The sequence below is a fragment of the Nerophis ophidion genome, linkage group LG04 (assembly GCF_033978795.1).
Source record: "Nerophis ophidion isolate RoL-2023_Sa linkage group LG04, RoL_Noph_v1.0, whole genome shotgun sequence".
Lineage (NCBI taxonomy): Eukaryota > Metazoa > Chordata > Actinopteri > Syngnathiformes > Syngnathidae > Nerophis > Nerophis ophidion.
The window spans coordinates 63,077,347-63,105,285 of record NC_084614.1 but is presented as its reverse complement, the minus strand read 5'-3'; the positions used below and the strand labels follow the sequence as shown (position 1 = coordinate 63,105,285).

At 38.3% G+C, this 27,939-nt stretch overlaps 1 protein-coding gene and 1 long non-coding RNA gene across 3 annotated transcripts in view; one reads left to right on the top strand and one right to left on the bottom strand.

The window, feature by feature from the left end:
- Window positions 1–27,939, bottom strand: part of LOC133551698 (uncharacterized) — a 170,019-nt gene that overhangs the window by 6,473 nt on the left and 135,607 nt on the right. The window lies entirely within an intron of this gene.
- The window catches only part of nsg2 (neuronal vesicle trafficking associated 2), a 62,964-nt gene that overhangs the window by 33,158 nt on the left and 1,867 nt on the right, over window positions 1–27,939 (top strand). The window lies entirely within an intron of this gene.

The following is a 27,939-nucleotide window of genomic DNA, read 5'->3' as shown; positions in this document are numbered from 1 at the left end:
TATTTTCCACCATAATTTACAAATACTTTAAAATTCCTACAATGTGAATTCCTTAATTTTTTTTTCACATTCTGTCTCTCACAGTTGAAGTGTACCTATGATGAAAATTACAGACCTCTGTCATCATTTTAAGTGGGAGAACTTGCACAATCGGTGGCTGACTAAATACTTTTTTGCCCCACTGTAAATAATGTCAGTGTTTTTCTCACGGCGACAACATAAACGTTAGCATTAGCCTGTGGGATTTACGTCGGTTGAGATAAATACAAATAGCGTGTCACTCACTACTTTTACAGCATATCACAAAGTAAACAGTGAATATTTGATGAGATTTATCTTCCTTCTACTCATCCCTTATTTAACATTTCTCTTCAAACTACGAGGTCCGCGTCCCATTGAGCAGCTCTCCCCACCGCTTCAAAGTCCTACTTAATATGTCTCTGTAAATATGTTTGAAAGAGTCAGTCCGCTTCTCGTATCTTCACGTATTGAAGTGTTTGGGAAAATTCATCATTTTCATTTTTTTTTTTTTCATGTGATTTTCCTATTAAATTCAGTTTACAAAAAAAGATCAATTTTGAGGCGCATTGGCTTAGCCTAAAACACCCTCATCCTCCTTTTTCCCCCTTTCACTTCATTCCTCACCGTGTTGTCGTGGCGAGCCAACAGTCAGTGTACTCTATCAGTATAGCCAGCTACTTTTGGCAGATAATCACACGCATCATCAAAACTGGCTGCTGATCAAATGAAGTGGCCAGATGTGATGGCAAGATCCTGAAAGGCTTGCTTGGCGAAAGACACAGCAACACACAACATCAGTGATTCAAGTGACACCTCTTATAGTGCGGCTTCTTGCTTAAAGTATTGGATATTTTTACTGGGATATTTTTTAGGTGGTGATCTAATGGTACTTACTACTGACAAGATTCCTCAAAAAATGTATTCACATCACATTTGCTATTCTTATTTATTATTTGTGTGTGTGTGTGTGTGTGTGTATGTATGTATGTATATATATATATATATATATATATATATATATATATATATATATATATACATATATATATATACATGTATATGTCTTAATTGGATTATCCAGAGAATAGTCCTCGATACCGTGGTAGAGCGCAATATCTCCTGACGATTGAGGGAACCCCTCATGAAACAGTTCTGTAGAGATGTAGTCTTGTGATTTTTCCCACTAATACATGTTCATATATATATATATATATATATATATATATATATATATATATATATATATATATATATATATATATATATATATATATTAGGGGTGGGCAAATTAATGCTTTAATTATGAGTCAACTCATCAATCTATTAACGCCGACAATTATTTTATCGCACATTTGCGTATGTTGTTTACATGCTTTTATTTTGTTAACGCCTTTTCTTAACAAGATGGCGTCGCCCGGACGGGCTTCGGCTTCGAGGGGCTCTTGGTAAATGTAACAGGGTTAATTACGTCTTGTAAATAATTTTTTTTCTAATGTTTTATTATTGTTATAATTACACAAAATATGTAAGTTACATGTAAATACCTAAATATTGTTTGATGTTTTGTCAATGTGGAACCATTGTCTCGTTGTCCCTCCTACTGCAATAATTACTGTGACACCTGTCTTTTTATATGCGTTGGACACGCCCTCCAACTTCCCTTTTTGTCTACGATAACGGGAGAGGTAGGCGTCCATGCGGCGACAGAAAATATTTTGTCTTGTTAAGAACTTTAATTCATTTCTTGTTCATTATCATATTTGTGTAGGGGCTTGACGATGGCACAAAGTATTTGATGACAATTGTATTCTGTGTTATCAGGTATGTTTTTATTTTACTGTGTATGTAACTATGCCCGCCCTTTTTGTCTACGATAACGGGAGAGTAAAGTGCAGTGGAGAAACCCATGGTGTCGGTCGTCTTGCATAAAAAACACACAACGCAGAGGAAAAGACCACCGGTTACATAAAGATGGAACATTTGGCAAAAATACCGGACAATTCTGCAAATTTCATGGCTGGCTTACAGCGTGGTCACTCCGGGATCACTTACGACCGCCAGACAATTCTGAATGTGGATCGATCGGGCCGTTTTGGACTGAATGACGCGTGCTTGCTAGATCGGCTAGCTAGCATGGGAATACTTCGCCGGCTACATCCAGCGGCCTGTGAAGCAGCGGAGTATATGTGTTGTCTGTCTATTTATGAATAATGCAGACGAGGAGTGTTGGCTGAGTTCTTAACGTTTGCTTTCAGAGCGTGCATATCACAACATACAAGATGCCGTCATGGCGACACAACCTATACTGGGCTACCGCGCATGCTCGTCACTCCTGTTGCATGCTGGGTATGGTAGTTCTTTTATCCCCTGGCTCATAACATCACAATATAGTACCATGTATATGATGCGTTCAGTTTATCAAAGCACCAAGCAAAAAATCTGAAAATTCCCATCATATCAATTCCTAGATATGGTCATAATTATTTTAAGTGTGAAGTGAAGTGAATTATATTTATATAGCGCTTTTTCTCTAATGACTCAAAGCGCTTTACATAGTGAAACCCAATATCTAATTTTTACATTTAAACCAGTGTGGGTGGCACTGGGAGCAGGTGGGTAAAGTGTCTTGCCCAAGGACACAACGGCAGTGACTAGGATGGCGGAAGCGGGGATCGAACCTGCAACCCTCAAGTTGCTGGCACGGCCGCTCTACCAACCGAGCTATACCGCAGAATAAACACAACATTATTAATATTGCTACTACGGATAATTTGATCAAAAATTCCCTAAAACAGCCCACTACCTATAATATAGGTTTTTTAAACATAAGATCCCTGATCAAAAAAATGTTTCTGCTGTTACCTCAGAAATTGCCTGTTCAGATGTTATGATTGTGGGTCAGAGATTTGTATGTAGATTATATTTATTTTCCATAACAAACAGGATAACTTAAATACCCTGGCAGTGGTAGTAATAAGCTTAAATGTTTGTATTTACATTTTTTGAGTTGATTTTTCATAAAATATGCTATTTAACTGCTACTGTTTAACAAGGACTGATTTAAATTGTGTTTGCACAACAAATGTTTTGGCGCTTTTGTTCATGTGGGGGAATATTCCAATAAAGGTGCACTACACACTACTTTTGAATTCATTATTGGGCTTTGCGTATACAATGCAGTTAATCGCGATTAATCAGAGAAATAGTGCGATTAACTTCGATTAAAATGTTTAATCGTTGCCCAGCCCTAATATATATATATATATGTATGTATGTATGTACACGTGTGTATGTGTGCTCGCACGTGTATGTTTGTGTGTATACGAATCAGTTTAAAAAAAAAAATGTTTTACTTTGTATGTCAGCTGCCGAAAGGAGATTTTGTAACATGTAGCATGCTTTAAAAAATGTTTCATAATAGGTATTTGTATTTAGTTGAAATTGTATTTGACTTGTTATACTTAATAATATATTGAGACAATCGCTTTTAATCAGGAATTGCTTCTAAATCACTCAATTGAATCGTGAGTTATAAGATTCACATCCCTATCAGTATTAGCAAAGGTTTTACAAAAATTATTTTCCTTTTGTAATATGAAGTGAATTATATTTATATAGGGCTTTTTCTCTAGTCACACAGAACACTTTACATAGTGAAACCCATTACCTATGTCTTTAAGCTACATTTAAACCAGTGCGGGTGGCACTTGGAGCGGGTGGGTTGAGTCTCTTGCCCAGGGACACAACGGCTGTGACTAGGATGGCGGAAGCAGAAATCGAACCCAGAACCCATAAGTTACTGGCACAGCCGCTGTATCAACCGAGCCACGATGCCTCCCGCAAATGTATGATTACAATTAGGGATGTAACGATATAAAAATGTTATATCACTGTTATTGTCACCAAAATGATCACAGTTATCGATATTATCATGGTATTGTTGAATGAGCTCATAAAGTACTCATACACACTTATAAGCAAGTTTTCTATATACAATAAATGAATAGCTACACCTTTCTTGGCAGAAGAAATATGTTAAATAATAATCTTGTTTTGGCTACTTAAAAGATACTTTGCTTCTTCTGTTTTAATTTTTAAACCTTTAGTGTTTTTAATGGAAAACAGGGGCTGTTCATGTTTTCATTTGCTTCAAGTATATGACGTTCACTCTGTTTTGAGAGAATGCAGCCCATAGGTTCAATGTAGACAATTGAATATCTTAGTTTTTCAGACAGTGTTGTGTTTGTGTTGTGATTCCGCAATAAATATCCTTTTTTAATGGGGAAAGAGGTTAATGGCTCTGTATTCATGTTCGCTTTTAAGCTTGCTAGCGTTAGCGTGGTTCCTCAGTAAATGAGCAGTGCCACCGGTCCGCGTGTTTATCAAAGTGTTGTCAGTCACGGTTTCACGATCATTTTAATTTAAAATAGTAATACTTACCGTAGGCAGTTTTACTCCTGTTTATAATTATACTGTTTATCGTTACAAATATAAAATTGTAACAATTATTACAACTAACTTCTCCGTTATTTTTTCACTAATCTTAAACTTATTTTAATGAGAAAAAGGTATCCTAAACAAATTTTTTTTCAAATGCTTTTTACCTGTTATTAAATTACACTTTACATCTGTTATTTTTATATTACTTTTTTTTTATAACTATGAAAAAAACATATATTCTTCACTTTTCCCCCCAAAATTATATATATATATATATATATATATGATGCCAGTCACCCTCTGCATAGCATTATCTGTAGCCAGAGGAGCATGTTCAGTGATAGTCTGCTTCATCCCAAGTGCAGGACTAATAGACTCAAAAACTCCTTTGTCCCACACGCCATTAGACTGTACAACTCCTCTCTGGGATGGAGGGCGGGGGGTACTAGGATGACAGGGGATGCAAAACAATAACAGTGCAATACGTTTTCATAACATGGTCACTACTGCCTACTTTGTCTTATGTTCTTATTTTACTGTTATATTTTTTTTCCCATTGTTGCTTTTTATTTTTTATTCTTATTGCAATATTTCTCTATTTTGTTTCCATTTAAACCCTCATTTACTTTTTACTTTTATTTAAATTGATCTCAACTCTGTACACTGATGCTGGAATTTGAATTTTCCTGAAGGAACTCTCCTGAAGGAATCAATAAAGTACTATCTATCTATCTATCTATCTATCTATCTATCTATCTATCTATCTATCTATCTATCTATCTATCTATCTATCTATCTATCTATCTATCTATCTATCTATATGTATTTATATATATATATATATATATATATATATATGTCCATCCATCCATCCATTTTCTACCGCTTATTCCCTTTGGGGTCGCGGGGGGCGCTGGTGCCTATCTTAGCTACAATCGGGCGGAAGGCGGGGTACACCCTGGACAAGTCGCCACCTCACCGCAGGGCCATCACAGATAGACAGACAACATTCACACTCACATTTACACACTAGGGCCAATTTAGTGTTGCCAATCAACCTATCCCCAGGTGCATGTCTTTGGAAGTGGGAGGAAGCCGGAGTACCCGGAGGGAACCCACGCATTCACAGAAAGATCTCGAGTCCGGGATTGAACCCAGGACTACTCAGGACCTTCGTATTGTGAGGCAGGCGCACTAACCCCTCTTCCACCGTAAAGCCCATATATATATATATATATATATATATATATATATATATATATATATATATATATATTCACTAATTTTGCAATATATAATTTGAATTTTTTAATATTTCATTGTTTGTAAGGGCCCCTTATGTGTTTTTAAAGGAGCTTATATGTAAAATTGATAATCAATTAAACAAAGTTTACTTACAAAGCCCTTAATTACAAATGTCTCAAAGGGCTGCACAAACCATAACGATATCCCCGGCACAGATCCACACCAGAGCAAGAAAAAAATCAACCCAATGTGGACAATGAAACCCTTGGAAAGGACAGCAGATGTGGGGACCCCCCTTGAGTGATCGGTGCAATGGATGCAAAATGGATAAAATTAATAATGTGAGAGTCCAGTTTATAGTGAGGCCAGCAGTCAATCATCTTGCATGGAGACAAGTCAGTAGCGCAGAGACGTCTCCAACTGATGCATAGAGCAGTTGTCCATCTCGGGTCCCGACTTGGAAGCTGATCTGTGGCCACATGATAACCTCTCCACGCAGGAGAGTGGCGAGAGCAGAACAGAGAGACGGCAGATCAACTGGGGTTAAATGGGGCTTATTTAAAGGCTAGGGTGTATACATTTGTTTTAAGAAGGAACTTAAATGCTTCTACTGATGTAGCATCTCTGTTACCGGTAGGGCATTGCAGAGTACTGGAAACTGGTAAGTTAAAATCCTTATTATCATTAGGATTATAAAGTAAAATAACGTTTACCATGAATTGATTAACGTGGACCCCGACTTAAACAAGTTGAAAAACTTATTCGGGTGTTACCATTTAGTGGTCAATTGTACGGAATATGTACTGAACTGTGCAATCTACTAATAAAAGTATCAATCAATCAATCAAAAAAGTTTATTAAAATTGTATTAAAAAACTTACAAATTAATGAGTCATGATTTACAAGTAATACTGTGAAACAACAGTTTTAATTTAAAGGTATTCACACTACATTCTAATTTATTGGCAATTTTGTTTATGTAAGACTCAAGTCCCCAAAAAACAGTTGTGGTCAGGGCAAGCTTTCTTGGAAAGCAACCAAAGCTATTTGTCAAGACAAAGATGTCCCTCGTGTCATCTGTCAGACAGACAAGACAAACAGACATATCCTTAGAATATGTCATTATTAATGACTCCTCACCTCTTCCTGGAACTTCTCTTTTATTTTATGGTTTACAGGGATTTAGTAATCTCCAGTAAACCCCACCACCCCCACCCCATACACGCACACACACACACACACACACACACACACACACACACACACACACACACACACACTTTCCTGTGCACAGTGCTGCTTACATGATGAACAACAATACCATAGGGACTGACAGCTGCTGACCCATTAGACTAATGAATCTGGTCCTGGATGTAAACAAACTAGTTAACATGCTCTGTGTGTGTGTTTGTGTGCGCATGGGGAGAAAGGGAGGGCGTGTCCATTAATAATGATATCCTCTTGCATGCAATACCATATCTTCATCCAGAGCTGATTAACAAATAAAGCTGAGGAGTCATAATTTGTGCAAGTTGTTTGCTGTTGGAGTACATTACAAGAGTTATGAGATTTACATTAGGTCATAATTATAACCGATTCATTTCAATATTACCGTACAGACTTAAACACAACAGCATTATACTATGCTGAATTTATTCTTTTAAAATGATTTATTTCTAATATTACTAATGTATTGTCGTAATATTTTTACTTTGGTCTCAGAATTATGTATTTATTCTGGCCAGATATAATCTCTCCACCGTGTCTTCGGTCATCCCCTCGGTCTTCTACCGGTCAGACGTGCCCTAAACACCTCCCCAGCGAGGCGTTTGGGGGGCATTCTGACCAGATGCCCGAAACACCTCTCACCTGGCTGTTCTCGATTATGGAGGAGCAGTGGCTTTACTTTAAGCTCCTCACGAATGACAGTGCTTCTCACCCTATCTAAAAGGGAGAAGCCCACCACCCGGTGGATGGAAGTAATTTTGACCGATTGTTCCCGTGATCTTGTCCTTTCGGTGATAAACCAAACCTCATGACCATAGTTGAGGATAAGGATGTACTGTAGCTCGACCGGTAAATGAAAAGCTTTGCCTTCTGGGTCCGCTCTTCATTCACCACGGCGAATTGATACAGAGTCCGCATCACTGTAGACGCCACACCGATCTGCCTGTCAATCTCATGGTCCACTTTCACCCTGAGGTACTTAAACTCCTCTACATAGAGCAGGATCTCTTCCCCGACCCGGAGATGGCACTCCACCCTTTTCTGGGCAAGAACCATGGACTCGGACTTGGAAGTGCTGATTTTCATCCCAGTCGCTTGACATTCAGCTGCTAACCGATCCACTGAAAGTTGAAGATCCTGGCCTGGATCACATCATCCGCAAAAAGCAGGGACTTAATCGTGCTTCCACCAAACCGGATCCATTTAACGTCCTGATTGCGTCTATAAATTCTGTTCATTAAACTTGTAAAAAGAATTGGTGACAAAGGGCATCCCTGACAGAGTCCAACCCTCACTAGAAACGCGTCCGACTTACCACTGGCCATGCGGACCAATATCTGACGCTGATCATACAGGGAGCGGACCGCCACATTCAGGCAGTCCGATACTCCATACACTGAGCACTACTAACGGGACTCACCGAGGGACACGGTCGAATGCCTCTTCCAAGTTCACAAAACACATGTAGGTTGGTTGGGCAAACTCCCATGCTCCCTCAGGGATCCTGCCGAGAGTATAGAGGGACTCCACAGTTCCACAACAAGGACAGAAACCACACTGCTCCTCCTGAATCCGAGGTTCGATTATCCGGCATGCGCTCCACTCCAGTACACCTGAAAATACCTTACTGGGAAAGCTGAGGAGTGTGATCCCACGATAGTTGAAACACACCCTCTGGTTCCACTTTTTAAATAGAGGAACCACCACCCCAGTCTGCCAATCCAAAGGCGCACCGCCCCCGATGTCCTTGCAATGCTGCAGAGTATTGTCAACCACGACAGCCCCACAGCATCCAGAGCCTTTAGAAACCCCAGGCGGATCTCATTTACCCCCGCAGCCCTGCCACCGAAGAGCTTCTTAACTACCTCGCAACCTCAGCTTCAAAAATATGGGAGCCCACCACAAAGTCCCACTATACACAGTGTTGACAGTGCACTGCTTTCCCCTTCTGAGGCGGTGAATGGTGGTCCAGAATCGCTTCGAAATCGTTCTCCATGGCTTCACCAAACTCCTCCCATGTCTGAGTTTTTGCCTCAGCAACCGCCAAAGCCGCACACCACTTGACCTGTTGGTACCTTTCCTCTGTCTCTGGGGTCTCCTGAGCCTAAATAACCCAATGTGACTCCTTCAGCTTGACGACATCCCTTACAACTGGTGTCCACCAGGGGGTTCAAGGTTTACCGCCACGACAAACACCAACCACCTTGCGACAACAGCTCCAATTGGCTGCCTCGACAATAGAGGTGCGGAACTTGGACATCCAGAATCAGTATCAGAAGTTCTTTAATAATCCCCGAGAGGAAATTTAAATTTTAAACACAATCCCACTCGGACTTGGAATATTTGAACTTGGATTGAGAACCAGATATTTCTCTTGTTGAATTACAAAATTGACAGTACATTTTACAAATGATCTTTTTACGTTATATATAATTTTATACATGTATTCTCCTAAAAATATTTTTTGTCATAAAATATTCTTCTAAAAATTTGTCTGATTTTGTAATTCCAATTTTACTCTGAGATTATTATGACAATGTTTTATATCTTGTAATGTTTTAACTTCTAACTTAATGCTCTATTCTCATCAAGTTAACTTATCTCGTAGTATCAAGACTGTTTTTTATAATATTTAGATTTAATTTTGTAATTTTTTGTGACAATCTGGTTTTTGACCTGTTAAGTACAGTAATTCCTCATTTATCACTGTTAATTTGCTCCGGACTTATAAATTCAAATATGTTTATAGACGTAGCCTCACAAACCTGATTATGACCTTCTAAATACATGTTTCAACATTATGAGAGCCCTCTAAACATGAAATAACATACTTTAGTCACCTTTACACTCGTTTTATCTAATATAGTAATGCTGCTTGAGGCTGAGCCAATCAGTGGTCGCAATACTGAACAGCAAGCTCAGATTGGTTTGGTCTCCTCGAGTGACTAGTAACGTATTTTTCAGACGATAATGTGCACTTAAAATCCTTTCATTTTCTCAAATTTTGACGGTGAGCCTTATGTACAGTATGTATTAATTTTGGTTGCGTTTACTGACCTCAAAGCAATTTTATGTTGTACATGGTGCAATAATAAGTGTTACCAGAAATTTGGCAGTCACACATAAGAGACTGTGGACTGCAGCTTGACGCCTATTGTTCAATAAATGACGCTACCAAACAAGACCACAACTTTGATGTTTCATTGAGACTATAGAAGATTACACGCGGTGCTCAAAGTATTTTAGTACGTCTTTGGTAAGCTGCGAAGCCACACTGCTTGATGGAATGTCGGAGCATTACGGCTACCGTAGTCAGACGTACTGTGCTTCAACATACGAGTATTATTGTGGTGTGTGTGTGTATGTGTGTGTGTATTAGTACTCCAAAATGGCACCTATAAGGAGAAATTATGTGACATTTTGTTTTGCCCTATTATGCAAAAACCAAGTTTTGTTACCTGTTGGTACTTGCTGTTTTGTATTTGGAATCTGCACGTCCTAAAAATTTGCACGCTTCCGCCATGATAGTAAGCGCCGTAGTCAATAAGCCCTTTCTTTTTCCTCTCTCCTCTTGTTGTGGTGCATTCATTCTCCGCCGTTGCCATTTCTAATACAAAGTACTATATAGTGTGGACTGGGGTTCTACGGTATACCGGTACTAATAAAGTACTGTGGCACTAATGAATTGAAAACGATATTATACTGCCTTATAAAATACCAGTATTTTTATTTTTCATTTGCATGTGAAAAACGGCATTTCTACTGTTTAAAAAAGAGTGCGTGAAGCGCAGTATGGTGGAATTTGGGCTTCAAAACTACCGATAAAGGTGACACTTTCAACACGAAGCGCCGCGCAGCTTTAAAACATGCCCATCCAAAGGTGGCATTAAAGTATTACAATATTTGCTTTAAACTCTGGTAAACATTTAAATAACATTCATTTAGACCTGCACAATGAGTTTAAAGGTAACATACAACGCTAAAAACTACAACAAAAGATGATGGGAAGAAGACACAGTCAAGTGGAGGCACGTAAATAAGACCTCCCATAAAAGGGTGCATCCTCAAGAGACGGTCAGAAAGCTGCTTGAAAACGGTCTGTAAAACATAATCTATGCTTAGTGATGACCAAGGAACCGCCTTTAGATGTGATGTAGACCAGTGGTCCCCAACCTTTTTGTAGCTGCGGAAGTCAACGCTTGAAAATTTGTCCCACGGACCGGGGGGGTGTTTATAAAGAAATACAATCATGTGTGCTTACGGACTGTATCCTTGCAGACTGTATTGATCTATATTGATATATAATGTATATATTGTGTTTTTTATGTGGATTTAATAATTTTTTTAATTTCTTGGGCGGCCCGGCACCAATCTGTCGGTGGTTGGGGACCACTGATGTAGCCCACAAGGAAGTGTTTTAAATGTAGAAAGAAAATTATAATATGACCCCTTTATAGCCCCTTATAGGGCTGGGCGATATTGGCTTTTATTAATATCGCGATATTTTTATGCCATATTGCGATATACAATATATATTACGATATTTTGCCCTGGCCTTGAATGAACACTTGATGCATACAATCACAGCAGCATGATATGTGTCTACATTAAAACATTTTTCTTCATACTGCATTAATATATGCTACTTTTAAACTTTCATGCAGAGAGGGAAATCACAACTAAGTCAATTGACCAAAACTGTATTTATTAAATACTCTTCATTCTCTCACGGGTGACTTTTTAAATGAATGAACGAATTAATAGTGTTGCTACCTTTTTGTAGTAACACTTCTACTGGATACTTTGCATATTGCTGTTGTCTGCTGAATATCTTCCCACTTGAAGCCAAACCACCGCCAGAAGATGGATCCCCTGCTCTGTATTTTGGGTATTTATTGTTCTTCCTCCGCTCTGCTTGCATGACCTGCCTGAGCTAACGTTAGCCATGCTGCTACCTCTTTGCTCGGCAAAAGCGTATGACGCTAGACGCGCGACAGTATGTGACGTATGTAAGAAGGCAGGCTCGTTTTACGTCTCTGTGAGAAGGAGAGACGAGAAGGAGGGAGAAATGCCAGTAATGGAATGCCCGCAGCTAAAAGCAACGGTGTGAGAACATATAATCGAATATTACGATATAATCATTTTCTATATCGCACAGAGACAAACCTGCGATATATCGTTTATATCAATATATCGCCCAGCCCTAGCGCCTTATAATACGGTGTACTTTATGTATGAAAATAGACCCGAATAGACACGCTTTTTGACAGTGCGCCTTATAATCCAGTTTGCCTTATGGTCAGAAAAATACGGCACTACTGCAGTATTGATAGTTAAAAATAATAATAAAAAATTATATATATATATATATATTTTTTTAAATCTACAATGTGGCAAATCCGCAATATTTGAACCACAATGTGGCAAAGGGCCACTGTAATATATTTTTTCCTGAAAAAAATACCACTTTATTCATGTAATATTTTCACATTGTTTTGCTCTTCTTACGGTTTTCTCAAACGATTACATTTTCTTGCAATATCACAACTTAATTGCATAAATATTCAATCAATTACTTATATATCCCTAAATCACTAGTGTCTCAAAGGGCTGCACAAACCACTACGACATCCTCGGTAGGCCCACATAAGGGCAAGGAAAAATTCACACCCAGTGGGACGTCGGTGACAATGATGACTATGAGAACCTTGGAGAGGAGGAAAGCAATGGATGTCGAGCGGGTCTAATACGATACTGTGAAAGTTCAATCCATAATGGATCCAACACAGTCGCAAGAGTCCAGTCCAAAGCGGATCCAACACAGCAGCGAGAGTCCCGTTCACAGCGGAGCCAGCAGGAAAACATCCCAACCGGAGGCGGATCAGCAGCGCAGAGATGTCCCCAGCCGATACACAGGCAAGCAGTACATGGCCACCGGATCGGACCGGACCCCCTCCACAAGGGAGAGTGGGACATAGAAGAAAAAGAAAAGAAACGGCAGATCAACTGGTCTAAAAAGGGAGTCTATTTAAAGGCTAGAGTATACAAATGAGTTTTAAGGTGAGACTTAAATGCTTCTACTGAGGTGGCATCTCGAACTTTTACCGGGAGGGCATTCTAGAGTACTGGAGCCCGAAATGAAAACGCTCTATAGCCCGCAGACTTTTTTTGGGCTTTGGGAATCACTAATAAGCCGGAGTCCTTTGAACGCAGATTTCTTGCCGGGACATATGGTACAATACAATCGGCAAGATAGGATGGAGCTAGACCGTGTAGTATTTTATACGTAAGTAGTAAAACCTTAAAGTCACATCTTAAGTGCACAGGAAACCAGTGCAGGTGAGCCAGTATAGGCGTAATGTGATCAAACTTTCTTGTTCTTGTCAAAAGTCTAGCAGCCGCATGTTGTACCAACTGTAATCTTTTAATGCTAGACATGGGGAGACCCGAAAATAATACGATACAGTAGTCGAGGCGAGACGTAACAAATGCATGGATAATGATCTCAGCGTCTTTAGTGGACAGAATGGAGCAAATTTTAGCGATATTACGGAGATGAAAGAAGGCCGTTTTAGTAACGCTTTTAATGTGTGACTCAAAGGAGAGAGTTGGGTCAAAGATAACACCCAGATTCTTTACCGTGTTGCCTTGTTTAATTGTTTGGTTGTCAAATGTTAGAGGTGTATCATTAAATAGAGGTCGGTGTCTAGCAGGACCGATAATCAGCATTTCCGTTTTTTTGGCGTTGAGTTGCAAAAAGTTAGCGGACATCCATTGTTTAATTTCATTAAGACACGCCTCCAGCTGACTACAATCCGGCGTGTTGGTCAGCTTTAGGGGCATGTAGAGTTGGGTGTCATCAGCATAACAGTGAAAGCTAATACCGTATTTGCGTACGATGTCACCTAGCGGCAGCATGTAGATGCTGAAGAGTGCAGGGCCAAGGACCGAACCCTGAGGAACTCCACACGTTACCTTAACGTAGTCCGAGGTCACATTGTTATGGGAGACGCACTGCATCCTATCAGTAAGATAAGAGTTAAACCAAGACAGGACTAAGTCTGACATACCAATTCGTGTTTTGATACGTTCTAATAAAATATTATGATCGACGGTATCGAAAGCAGCGCCAAGATCGAGGAGCAGCAACATAGATGACGCATCAGAATCCATCGTTAGCAATAGATCATTAGTCATTTTTGCGAGGGCTGTCTCCGTGGAGTGATTTGCCCTGAAACCGGATTGAAAGGTTTCACATAGATTGTTAGACGCTAAGTGTTCATTTAACTGCTCCGCAACAATTTTTTCGAGGATTTTTTAAATAAAGGGAAGGTGAGACACCGGTCGGTAGTTTACCATGAGGTCAGGATCGAGGTTAGGTCTTTTAAGAAGAGGATGAATAACCGCTTTTTTTAATCCTAGGGGAACAGTGCCCGAGGAAAGTGATAAGTTTATAATATTTAGCACTGATGGACCTAATAATACAAATATTATTATAATAATAATACAATAATAATACAAATATTATATTATAATTATAATATATTATAATTATATATTATATATTATTATATATTATTATTATTATTATTATTATTATTATTATTATATATATTATTACATATTATATATATTATTATATATTATATATATATATTATATATTATATATTATAATTATAATATAATATTATAATTTTACAGATGTATTCTCCTAAACTATTATGCAGTCTGGATGGATCATGGATGTTCCTTCATTCTTTTCACTTACAGTCAATTCCTAAGGAATGAGTGTGTCACACCTTCTATTTGATTTGAGCCTGGACCAATCATCTCTTTGAACATGGGTCTCCATGGAGATGAGTCTTGTAATTGGCATCTATTAGCATGATTAGCATCTGTTTGGCTCTAAATATACACAGACTGTCGCTGCCAAGACACGTCCACTCAAGAGGCAACTTTTGATCCTTTAATATAATATCACGTCTTTAATGATACTAAACTTCATTAGAATTCCAACGCAGTATAACCAGCGACTACTACTAACATATTTACTGACAGCAGGCTGGTGCAGTTTATACACCCTTTCAATGACCTTTTTCCTTTAATGGCCTCTGCAGTGAAGTCACCTCACACAGCATGAGCATAAAGGTTACAGCACAGGGGAAGCAACCTTGTTGTGTTGCTGCAACACCATAACTATATCTCAACCACATAGTCCATCTTAAAGAGGCTTATAAGGACGGGTTTGCTTACAGACTGTGTGTCACATTTGATCTTGACTTTTAGATTCTGATTTATATATATATATATATATATATACGTATATATATATATATATATATATATATATACGTATATATATATATATACAAGCCCTGTTTCCATATGAGTTGGGAAATTGTGCTAGATGTAAATATAAACGGAATACAATGATTTGCAAATCATTTTCAACCTACCTTCAGTTGAATATGCTACAAAGACAACATATTTGATGTTCAAACTGATAAAAAAAAAAATTTGTGCAAATAATCATTAACTTTAGAATTTGATGCCAGCAACACGTGACAAAGAAGTTGGAAAAGGTGGCAATAAGTACTGATAAGTTGAGGAATGCTCATCAAACACTCATTTGGAACATCCCACAGGTGTGCAGGCTAATTGGGAACAGTTCGGTGCCATGATTGGGTATTAAAGCAGCTTCCATGAAATGCTAAGTAATTGACAAACAAGGATGGGGCGAGGGTCACCACTTTGTAAGCAAATTGTCGAACAGTTTTAGAACAACATTTCTCAACGAGCTATTGCAAAGAATTAAGGGATTTTACCATCCACATTGAGAGGAGCCAGATGAGGTGGTTCGGGCATCTGGTCAGGATGCCACCCGAACTTCTCCCTAGGGATGTGTTTAGGGCACGTCCAGCTGGTAGGAGGCCACGGGGAAGACCCAGGACACGTTGGGAAGACTATGTCTCCCGGCTGGCCTGGGAACGCCTCGGGATCCCCCGGGAAGAGCTAGACGAAGTGGCTGGAGATAGGGAAGTCTGGGCTTCCCTGCTTAGGCTGCTGCCCCCGCGACCCGACCTCGGATAAGCGGAAGATGATGGATGGATGGATGGACCATCTACGGTCCGTAAAACCATCAAAAAGTTCAGAGAATCTGGAGAAATCACTGCATGTAAGCGATGATATTACGGACTTTTGATCCCTCAAGCGTTACTGCATCAAAAACCGACATCAGTGTGTAAAGGATATCACCACATGGGCTCAGGAACACTTCAGAAAACCACTGTCAGTAACTACAGTTGATCGCTACATCTGTAAGTGCAAGTTAAAACTCTACTATGCAAAGCCAAACCCATTTATCAACAATATCCTGAAACGCCGCCGGCTTGGCTGGGCCCGAGCTCACCTAAGATGGACTGATGCAAAGTGGAAAGGTGTTCTGTAGTGTCAGATGAGTCCACATTTCAAATTATATTTGGAAACAGAGGACGTGGTGTCCTCCAGAACAAAGAAGAAAATAACCATTCGGATTTTTATAGGCGCAAATTTCAAAAGCCAGGATCTGTGATGGTATGGGGGTGTATTAGTGCCCAAGGCATGGGTAACTTACACATCTGTGAAGACACCATTAATGCTGAAAGGTCCATACAGGTTATGGAACAACATATGTTGTCATTCAAGCAACGTTATCATGGACGCCCCTGCTTATTTCAGCAAGACAATGCCAAGCCACGTGTTACAACAGCGTGGCTTCGTAAAAAAAGAGTGCGGGTACTTTCCTGGCCCGCCTGCAGTCCAGAACAGTCTCCCATCGAAAATGTTTTGGCGCATTATGAAGCGTAAAATACAACAGTGGAGACCACGGACTGTTGAACGACTGAAGCTCTACATAAAACAAGAATGGGAAAGAATTCCACTTTCAAAGCTTCAACAATTAGTTTCCTCAGTTCCCAAACATTTATTGAGTGTTGTTAAAAAAAAAAGGTAATGTAACACAGTGGTGAACATGTCCTTTCCCAACTACTTTGGCACGTGTGGCAGCCATGAAATTCTAAGTTAATTATTATTTGCAAAAAAAAAAGTTTATGAGTTTGAACATCAAATATCTTGTCTTTGTAGTGCATTCAATTGAATATGGGTTGAAAAGGATTTGCAAATCATTGTATTCCGTTTATATTTACATCTAACACAATGTCCCAACTTCTATGGAAACGGGGTTTGTACATACCGTATTTCCTTGAATTTACGCCGGGGCGGTAATTAATTTAAAACCTCTTCTCACTCCGGCCCTACCAAAGGCATGCGGTAAATTTAGGCCTGCGCTTAAAAATTTAAGTGTGATGTAAGGATACCATCATGAAAAGCACATTTAATTAAAAAAACGTTATGTAGCACAAAAAATGCAGATGGCCTTAAAACGCCACAACACTCAGTCACCGTATGTAAGTACCCAAAATAAAGACTCGACAAAAATATAAATTCGATCGGATCAGAAACATTGGAGGAAACGGGATTAAAACCCGATGCTAACCGCCCTTAGAAAATACATGGGTACGGCTAGTAGCTACTATTAGCAAACAAATTCACTTACCAACTCGGCTTAATATTTTAACATCGCCACACTCTCTCATCGCAACTCGGCCCTGATGGTCGGCACCTATAAGTTTACAATTAGTTGTAAAATGTTGGACGGTTATCTTTACGATTTGCAGGCAAACGACAACTTTAAAACAGATGTTTTCAGATGTTTCCAGGCTTAGCCACCGCACCTGGCAGCCATCTTGGAACGCTGGATTATATAGAGCGCGATAGGCTGCAGCGGTTCACGTGAGCGCCTGTGTTATGCTCGCATGGAAACGGCGCAGGTAATATGAGGGGATGCCATTAGAGGTAATATGGCTTATTTCCCACCCGTGTTACACACTCGTGACATGACGAGTTTGACCTGCCGGTAAAACGAGGCATATGCTAATTATTCTGCAAAACCAGTTTGACCCTGCGGTAAACCGAGGTAGGCGTTAATTATTTTGCTAAATAAGTTTAACCCGGCAGTAATTCTAAGCATGCACTAATTATTTTGCAAACCGAGTCCGACCCGGCGGTAAAATGAAACATGCGGATAATATATACCCGGTGGCAATTCAAATAAATAGGGTGTATATATATTTTTTTTTTTATTTATTTTATTTTGTATATATATTTACTTTGTATGTGTGTGTGTTGCCTTTTCCCTCTAGAGTGGGTGTCAGGCAGGCTGGTGATGGCAAGATGAATGCAAACATTGTCTGCCTCCTTCTGATATCTCCTTGTGTTCAATGCCTCCGCCTCTCCCAAACAGGGGAAAAATTCTCCATCTGTCCGTGGATCACAATGCATTGCCTCTGTCATCACTTTTTTTTTTTTTTGCTGTTGGGTGTCAGCTAGCTCCCCCATATGGCCTGTCAGTTCCCAGCAGAGAGTGTGTGGGTGGTGGGCTGCATTCTAACAGACCGCACGGAACACAGAAAAAACGAAACCCTTCTCGATCACTTTTAGCATCTATCCTACTTACACGCTTACAAGCCACAACATTAGGTACAGTTGTAGTATTGATTTAACAATAGTCGTTGATCGCCACATCACGCTTCGAATATTGCTGCTCTGCAACATAGCAGATTTTTTTGTTGTATTCAAGCATATTCTGCAATATTTGTGGTTGTGTGCGTGTATGTGTGTGTATGTGTGTATATATATATATATATATATATATATATATATATATATATATATACAGTATATATATGTGTGTGTGTGTGTGTATATACATATATACTGTATGTATATATATATATACAGTATATATATGTGTGTGTGTGTATATATATATATACTGTATGTATATATATATATATATATATATATATATACATACATACATATATATAACGGAGTTTGTATATATATATATATATATATATACATATATATATATATATATATATATATATACAAACTCCGTTTCCATATGAGTTGGGAAATTGTGTTAGATGTAAATATAAACGGAATACAATGATTTTCAAATCCTTTTCAACCCATATTCGATTGAATGTACTACAAAGACAAGATATTTGATGTTCAAACTCATAAACTTTATTTTTTTTTTGCAAATAATAATTAACTTAGAATTTCATGGCTGCCACACGTGCCAAAGTAGTTGGGAAAGGACATGTTCACCACTGTGTTACATCACCTTTTTTTTAAACAACACTCAATAAACTTTTGGGAACTGAGGAAACTAATTGTTGAAGCTTTGAAAGTGGAATTATTTCCCATTCTTGTTTTATGTAGAGCTTCAGTCGTTCAACAGTCCGGGGTCTCCGCTGTCGTATTTTACGCTTCATAATGCGCCACACATGTCTGATGGGAGACAGGTGTGCACTGCAGGCTGGCCAGGAAAGAACCCGCACTCTTTTTTTTTTACGAAGCTACGCTGTTGTAGCACGTGGCTTGGCATTGTTTTGCTGAAATAAGCAGGGGCGTCCATGATAACGTTGCTTGGATGACAACATATGTTGCTCCAAAATCTGTATAAACCTTTCAGCATTAATGGTGCTTTCACAGATGTGTAAGTTACCCATGCCTTGGGCACTAATACACCCCCATACCATCACAGATGCTGGCTTTTGAACTTTGCATCGATAACAATCCGAATGGTTATTTTCCTCTTTGTTCTGGAGGACACCACGTCCTCTGTTTCCAAATATAATTTAAAATGTGGACTCGTCAGACCACAGAACACCTTTCCACTTTGCATCAGTTCATCTTAGGTGAGCTCGGGCCCAGCCAAGCCTGCGGCGTTTCAGGGTATTGTTGATAAAAGTGTTTTGCTTTGCATAGTAGAGTTTTAACTTGCACTTACAGATGTAGCGACCAACTGTAGTTACTGACTGTTTTTATGAAGTGTTCCTGAGCCCATGTGGTGATATCCTTTACACACTCATGTCGGTTTTTGATGCAGTAGCGCCTGAGGGATCAAAAGTCCGTAATATCATCGCTTACGTGCAGTGATTTCTCCAGATTCTCTGAACTTTTTGAAGATTTTACGGACCGTATATGGTAAAATCCCTAAATTCCTTGCAATAGCTCGTTGAGAATTGTTGTTCTAAAACTGTTCGACAATTTGCTTACAAAGTGATGACCCCCACCCCATCCTTGTTTGTGAATTACTTAGCATTTTATGGAAGCTGCTTTTATACCCAATCATGGCACCCAACTGTTCCCAATTAGCCTGCACACCTGTGGGATGTTCCATATAAGTGTTTGATGAGCATTCCTCAACTTTATCAGTATTTGTTTCCACCTTTCCCAACTTCTTTGTCACGTGTTGCTGGCATCAAATTTTCAAGTTAATGATTATTCGCAAAAAAAAGTTTGAACATCAAATATGTTGTCTTTGTAGCATATTCAACTGAATATGGGTTGAAAATGATTTGCAAAACATTGTATTCCCTTTTATATTTACATCCAACACAATTTCTCAACTCATATGGAAACGGGGTTTGTATATATATATATATATATATATATATATATATATATATATATATATATATATATATATAAATATATGTTTTCTTTTAGTTTGTTTTACCTGCGTGAAAATTATGATTAATCTGAGCAGGAAGACATAAACTTCCCATCAGTGAGAGCAGTCATTGTACAGTAAGTGATTTTTATTATGTGAGTTCTATTATGTTCATAGTTTGTGTTTATTGTTTAGCTCTTAGCAATGCTGCTACTTGCTAGATCTGTTCACGACTCAACTTCTAAAACTTGTAGCTCATCCTCCTTATCTTCTGGCCCAAAAATATAAGGTTCTGGATCATAATTTGTCGAAAAGTAGTTGCCATTGTTTCTCATGAAGTCTGCCATTGTTGTTAGTGTTGTTGTTGAAGGAAAAAGCAAATGTTGTGATGCCTCTGTGAAATTAATGCACTGCTGCATGCCTAAAATGACCAAAACTCATAGATATTACGTATTATGAATGTGCCTGTTACTACATTACAAATATACTTACCGTGTGTATATAAAACCTTGATGGAGGTTTCTTGGATGATTTTAGAGCGCTTTATAGGCAAAATAGAGCGAATGCCATTAGCTCCATTGTTGGCTGACTTCTTGATAGCGTTTATTTACCAGTTAGACTGCATAAAAAAATAAAAACATATGTGTTCTTGTCTCACAAAGGTAATAATTGTGAATAATAGGCAACATTCCTCTTTAAATTGAGACAACGGCAAAGTTCTTCAGCTTGCTCACATGAAACCTTGCTTCATGCAGATTTAATAATATTAAAGTCATCCTGCAAAGTAGCACATTTCTCCCCGTTGCCAACCAACGATGTCATGCACTCGCCACTCCTTATTGCTGCTGTCGACTCTCATTAGGAACATCGTGTTCCGAGTCCCGAAACGCTCAGCAACCAATACCAACTTCTTTCCGGCTTGTCAGTTATCTGGAGTCACGCAGCAAACAGGCTGATGGCTGCGTTGCGAGCGATAGTGCTGCAGAGATGGCACATTCAACAGCGCTAATGTTTGCGACTCATACCAGAAAAATGAAGCCGCGGGCGACACAGGAGGCTGTGCAAGTGGGATAACGACTCATAACGACCCTGAGAAACGGGACGTGGACGTGCCTGATGTCAAAAGGTCATACGGGTCTTGGCTCACATGACCAAAGACGCCATCATTTGAGTTGCAAAGAACTGCTGCTGGGCACTATAATAACTACACTATGTTGCCAAAAGTATTTGGCCACCCATCCAAATGATCAGAATCAGTTGTCCTAATCACTTGGCCCGGCCACAGGTGTATAAAATCAAGCACTTAGGCATGGAGACTGTTTCTACAAACATGGGCCGCTCTCAGGAGCTCAGTGGTTTCCAGCATGGAACTGTCATAGGCTGCCACCTGTGCAACAAATCCAGTCATGAAATTTACTCACTCCTAAATATTCCAACGTGAACTGTCGGCTTTGTTATAAGAAAATGGAAGAGTTTGGGAACAACAGTAACTCAGCCACCAAGTTATAGGCCATGCAAACTGACAGAGACGGTATACAAAGTTTTTTGCAAATCATTTTCAACCAATATTCAATTGAATGCACTAAAAAAAGACAAGATATTTATCCCGCAATCTTTCACACAAGCATTGGCACAAATGAAACGTCATATAAATAATGCAATCACTCCCCCCGCCAGTTATTAATGATAATCATCACCTATATCTCTTGTATTATGGAAACATTTTACCATTTCTATCATAGAAACAAAAGGACAATCAAAATCAAGATATACTGCGTGTTTGCTCATGCACTGGCAGATGCGCAACATAAGTATACACACTATATATTAATAGATAATATAATGTAATAATGCAATTGTGCCTCCCACCCGTTATCAATGTTGGGCGTCATCTTGTACAATAAAAATACATACATACATAGATACATACATACACACGTCATATAACTAATGCGGGCGCCCCTCCCACCGGTTGTTAAAGGCCTACTGAAATGAGATTTTCTTATTTAAACGGGGATAGCAGGTCCATTCTATGTGTCATGCTTGATCATTTCGCGATATTGCCATATTTTTGCTGAAAGGATTTAGTAGACAACATCCACGATAAAGTTCGCAACTTTTGGTGCAAACAGAAAAGCCCTGCCTCTACCGGACGTCGCAGACGATGACGTCACATGTTGATGGCTCCTCACATATTCACATTGTTTCTAATGGTAGCCTCCAACAAAAACAGCTATTCGGACTGAGAAAACGACAATTTCCCCATTAATTTGAGCGAGGATGAAAGATTCGTGTTTGAGGATATTGATAGCGACGGACTAGAAAAAGAAAAAAAAAAGGGTTAAAAAAAAATGCGATTGCATTGGGATGGATTCAGTTGTTGTTAGACACATTTACTAGGATAATTCTGTAAAATACCTTATCTTTCTATTGTGTTGCTCGTGTTTTAGTGAGTTTTACAGTACCTGATAGTCGGAGGGGTGTGTCCACGGGTGTCTTGACGCGCAATGTCTCAGCAAAGTCGACGGCAGTTTTATGGACGGGGCAAGCTCAGCTGATCTCCGGTAAGAAGCGACTTTTTACCACAATTTTCTCACCGAAACCTGCTGGTTGACATTCCGTCGTGATTCATGTTCTCTTGACCACGCACTGATCCATAGTAAAGTTTCAGGTCCGGGAATTTTAAACAAGGAATCACCGTGTGTTTGTGTGGCTAAAGGCTAAAGCTTCCCAACTCCATCTTTCTACTTTGACTTCTTCAATATTAATTGAACACATTGCAAAAGATTCAGCAACACAGATCTCCAAAATACTGTGTAATTATGCGGTTAAATCTGTGTGTGTGCACAGTGCCAATATTTCCTAACAGCCCGTGACGTCACACGTACACGTCATCATTACGCGACGTTTTCGAGAAAGAACTCCTGGGAAATTTAAAATTGCAATTTAGTAAACTAAAAAGGCCGTATTGGCATGTGTTGCAATGTTAATATTTCATCATTGATATATAAACTATCAGACTGCGTTGTGGGTAGTATTAGGTTTCAGTAGGCATTTAACAATAACCACCACTTGGAGTGATCAAAGTGAATAAAATAACCTAAAATAATCCCCTAAAGTCATATCCTGTCACCTTTCACGGCAAATTGTCGTATAGTGTCTGCAAGAAGTGGTACTGTAGCCCGCACTCGTGCGAGCATTTTTGCTCATAGCACACGCTCCCTGTCAAGACCTTCACTTTCGTGACACGGTTTGGGACTAAGTCGGCCATTTCTTAGCGATTAGCAAGTCTTAGTGTTGTTGTCCTCGTTGTGCAGCATGAGGAGCGTCGCAGTAATTCTCCGTCCTAAACAAAAAGAGGCCGCAATGCCTCTTTATAGGTCATCAGTGTTGACGGTCACACAAGAGTTGGCATGCAGCGTGGAAGTAAACTATCACTTAGCTGGCGTGTGGCTGTCAAGCAGCATAAACGTTGATGGACTCCGACCATCACAGCCATGCATAATTGCTCTGACATCTTTGTGTGACGGTGCTAAGCGAGAGCAGCCAATTGGAAAGAGCGATGACATTAGTGTGGGACAAGAATTGCAGGCAGGAAATTAGAATTAAATAGAGGGCGACATTTTTTTTGGGGCGATTATTTGCCTGTCACAGGCAAACAGCAGGTGAACACAGCTGTCAGAAGGTGGCAGACTATATTGTTTTTTTTAAAACGCAGATATCTCTTCACGGCTCATTTGCATAATTCTAATTAAATGCTCCTTCAGAGGCGACCAATCAAAGTGTCAAAATGAAAGCAGGAGGAAACAAATCCTTTTATATGTTAATCTCATTTACAACAACATGTCTATCCTGCCAGGGAAATGAATAACTCTCACCTTTATTTGCATTAATATGCTGACTTTAAATTGTAAACTAGCTCTGCTCTTGAGCTCTTTTTATATTCAGCATTTAATGTGGTGCAGTCTACAATTCATGGATAATATGCTGCTGTTTTTATTTCTAAAAAGTAATATTTTCCATGAACTCAAAATGGTAAGGAATATGGTAATGGGAAAACATAATTAATTATAAATATACATAATATAATAAATAGAACTTAAAAAAAATGTTTTCTTTATGATTGGGATTGAAAAATATTTAATTATTCCATTTTTCAGCAGCAAAATACAATATTAATGAAAAAATATACACTGTTTAAAACTAATATATTGTATTTTTATCTATATCCCCCCCCAACCCAACGCCTTCGACGCAAATCCCATAGGGGTGATGAATGGATGGTCAGCACCTGAGAGCTGCGGCCTACCACCATGACCTTGAACTACCTTCTCTCTGTAGCTAGATATGAATGAATGAATGAATGAAATAAGTTTATATATTTATACAACATATATAAACTTATATATATACATGTTGTATATATATAAGTTTATATATATATACAACATGCATCTCGAGTATATATCTCGAGATGCATGTTGTAATATGTATATGTGCTTGGCTATGGAGGTTTTTTTCCCACTCCAGACTGGGAGCCCAGTCTGGATTGTATTTTTTTACTCATCCTTCCCCAGCGTTTACCTTTTTCCCATCTTTTACGGGGCGCCTTATGGCGACCCATCAGCGTTCTTGTTCTGTAACCCTGTACACTGTTTGTTTGTCTAATCTTGAACAGGTTTGTGCTGAAAAGTTTTGTTGTACTTGTGCAATGACAATAAACCTCCTATCCTATCTTATCCTATCCTATATAATTGATCCATATTTACACATTTTCAATGAACACGGTTTTTTATTTTTTTTTATTTTATTTTTACACATACCATATTCTACAAAATGATATGTAAAAAGGTTGAACATTGTCTAATAATGAACACTTTCTAGTAGTCTACTGTATGTCAAAGTCATACAGTTCAGTAACATAATAGCTTTTAATCTAGCGTCAATTGACACTGGAATTCACCTTCATCGTGTTTAAGAGGATTACATGCCGATGATTCCGAGTCACTCAGCCGGGGCTTCAGAGAGCTTTTTGTGTGTGTATGACGATTACGCGCTGATTCATTTTCACAATTCTCCTTTTAAGAAAGTTAATGAGGCCCACGATCACATGGCGCACACATATTAAGGCTATTTGTCCACAGATGTATGCATATTCCACATCCAGTGTCATCTTTTGTTTAGTTCCGGAACTCAGCCAGCAGCATATCATGCACGGTCTTCACTAAAAAAGCTGAATTAAGTCACAACTACATTATAGTACAACTACTATAAAAACATATTTGTAATTTTCCACAGGTTTATGCATATCCGATTTATATTCACATTCGACATTTGATTATTTTTTTTGTGTAGTTCCTGGGTTTAGCCTGCAGCATTTATTGCAGGCCCGGCAACTATTATGACTCTGGGCCAAATTTGGAGAAAAAAAATGTCTGGGAGACGGTATATCTATTTTAGGAACACTAATACAAAACATCACAATGTCTGATTGAATACTAAAAACGTTATGACAGACCGCCTTAAAAAAATGGAATGGAATTTTTTTGTTTTTTTACTGAATGAGACACCCAGAATAAACATGAAAATAAACAATGTGTGATTTACAATATTAACTATGAAGGATAAAACACTGAATATTGACAACTTATGAATGTCACATATCCCTCTCGATTGACATATTTTACAATCAAGCGAAACGCAACAAAAATGCAACGAACACAGCGAAATATGAACACGGAGGTTAAAAAAAAAAAACACCTACAATCTGATACATCACTAAGCTTTAGAACGCTGTGGAAACACTACCCACTCCCACTGCTTGACGCCTCGTCTGAGCTGCTGTGACTTGGATTACAATAGTAACTAATTAGATTACCAGAGTAACTAATATATCATGCAAAAGCGCAGATTCCAACCATTGAAATACTTTGTACAGTTCAAGACTTGCAAACATCACCGCACATCATAATGGCGGCTACAGTTTCCATCTTAAAGATCTAAAAAAAATGATTTGGGAATGTAACAAAACACTAAATCCCTGGTAATAAGACTTTATTATTCTGTTTCTTTTTCTCATACAGTTATTTACTTAAATTAAAATTAGGCTCTTGTCTCCTAAATTATATTTTTGTTTTATCCCATCCAACTGACTTTATTCTTTAAAAAATACAGAAAAGATAATTTGTTTTCATTGAAGTTCCTGTATTTTATTTTACAACATTTCCTACATAATTTGTAACATTTCTTATATGTTTTAGTATAAGTTATTGTTTTTTGTAAAAGTCCCATATTTTTTGTAAAAGTTCCTTTTTTTTAATTTTTGTGAAAGTTATTTTTAATTTTTTGTAAAGATTTTATCATATCCTATTCTTTTTCTAGTTATGTAATTTTATTACATTCTTATATTTTTGTAAAAAATGAAATATATATATATATTTTTTGTATAAAAATTCCCATGTTTGTAAGTGTTTTCTGTAAAAAACAAAAAACAAATAATATATATATTTATATTTCTGTCAAAAATGTTTTGTTTTTTTGGCCAATCAATATATTTATTTTTGGAAAAATTCTTATTTTTTGTTAAAGTTGCTTTAATTTGTAATAACCTATTTGTTTATTATAGCCAGTTATGTAATTTTTTTTATTAAAAGTTCCTATATTTTTTGTAAAATTTTCCAGTAATTGAGTCCGTCAGTATAAGTACAAATACTATTGTCTTGAAATGTATGCATTTTTTGGGCGGTTTCTTAGTTCAGCCATCAGCATATCATGCATTGTCTTGACTAAATGAGGTGATTTAGCCACAGTTACATCATAATAAAAGTACTATAACAAAATACCACCTATCCATTTTGTACTGCTTGTCCCTCTTGGGACATAGCGGTATGCATATTTCACATCCAGTGTCATTTTTTGTGTGCAGTTTCTTAGTTCAGCCAGCAGCTTATCATGCACCGTCTTGACTAAAGGAGCTTATTTAACTCACAGCTACAGCGTGAAAAAAGTACAACAAAATACCATTACTTTTAAACAAACGTATATGCATAATCCACATTCAGTGCCATCTTTAGTGCAGTGTCTTAGTTCAGCCAGCAGCATATCATGCATTGTCTAGACTAAAGGATCTTATTCAACTTGCATGTAGATCACAACACAACTACTATAACAAAGTACCATTATTTGTGTAAGGATTTATGCACATTCCACATCCAGTGTCATCTGTTGTGATATTCCACAGTTCAGGCAGCAACACTGTCCTGACTAAAAAAAACATTTCCACTCAGAGCAACATCATACTACAACTATTATAATCCTGACATTTTTCCACAAAAATTTGTAAATTGCAGGTCCTTTGTCGTCTATGTTCTTCCCGAGTTTATTCAACAACATATCATGCACTGTCTCAACTAAATCCAGCATGCTCTGTGTTCTGTT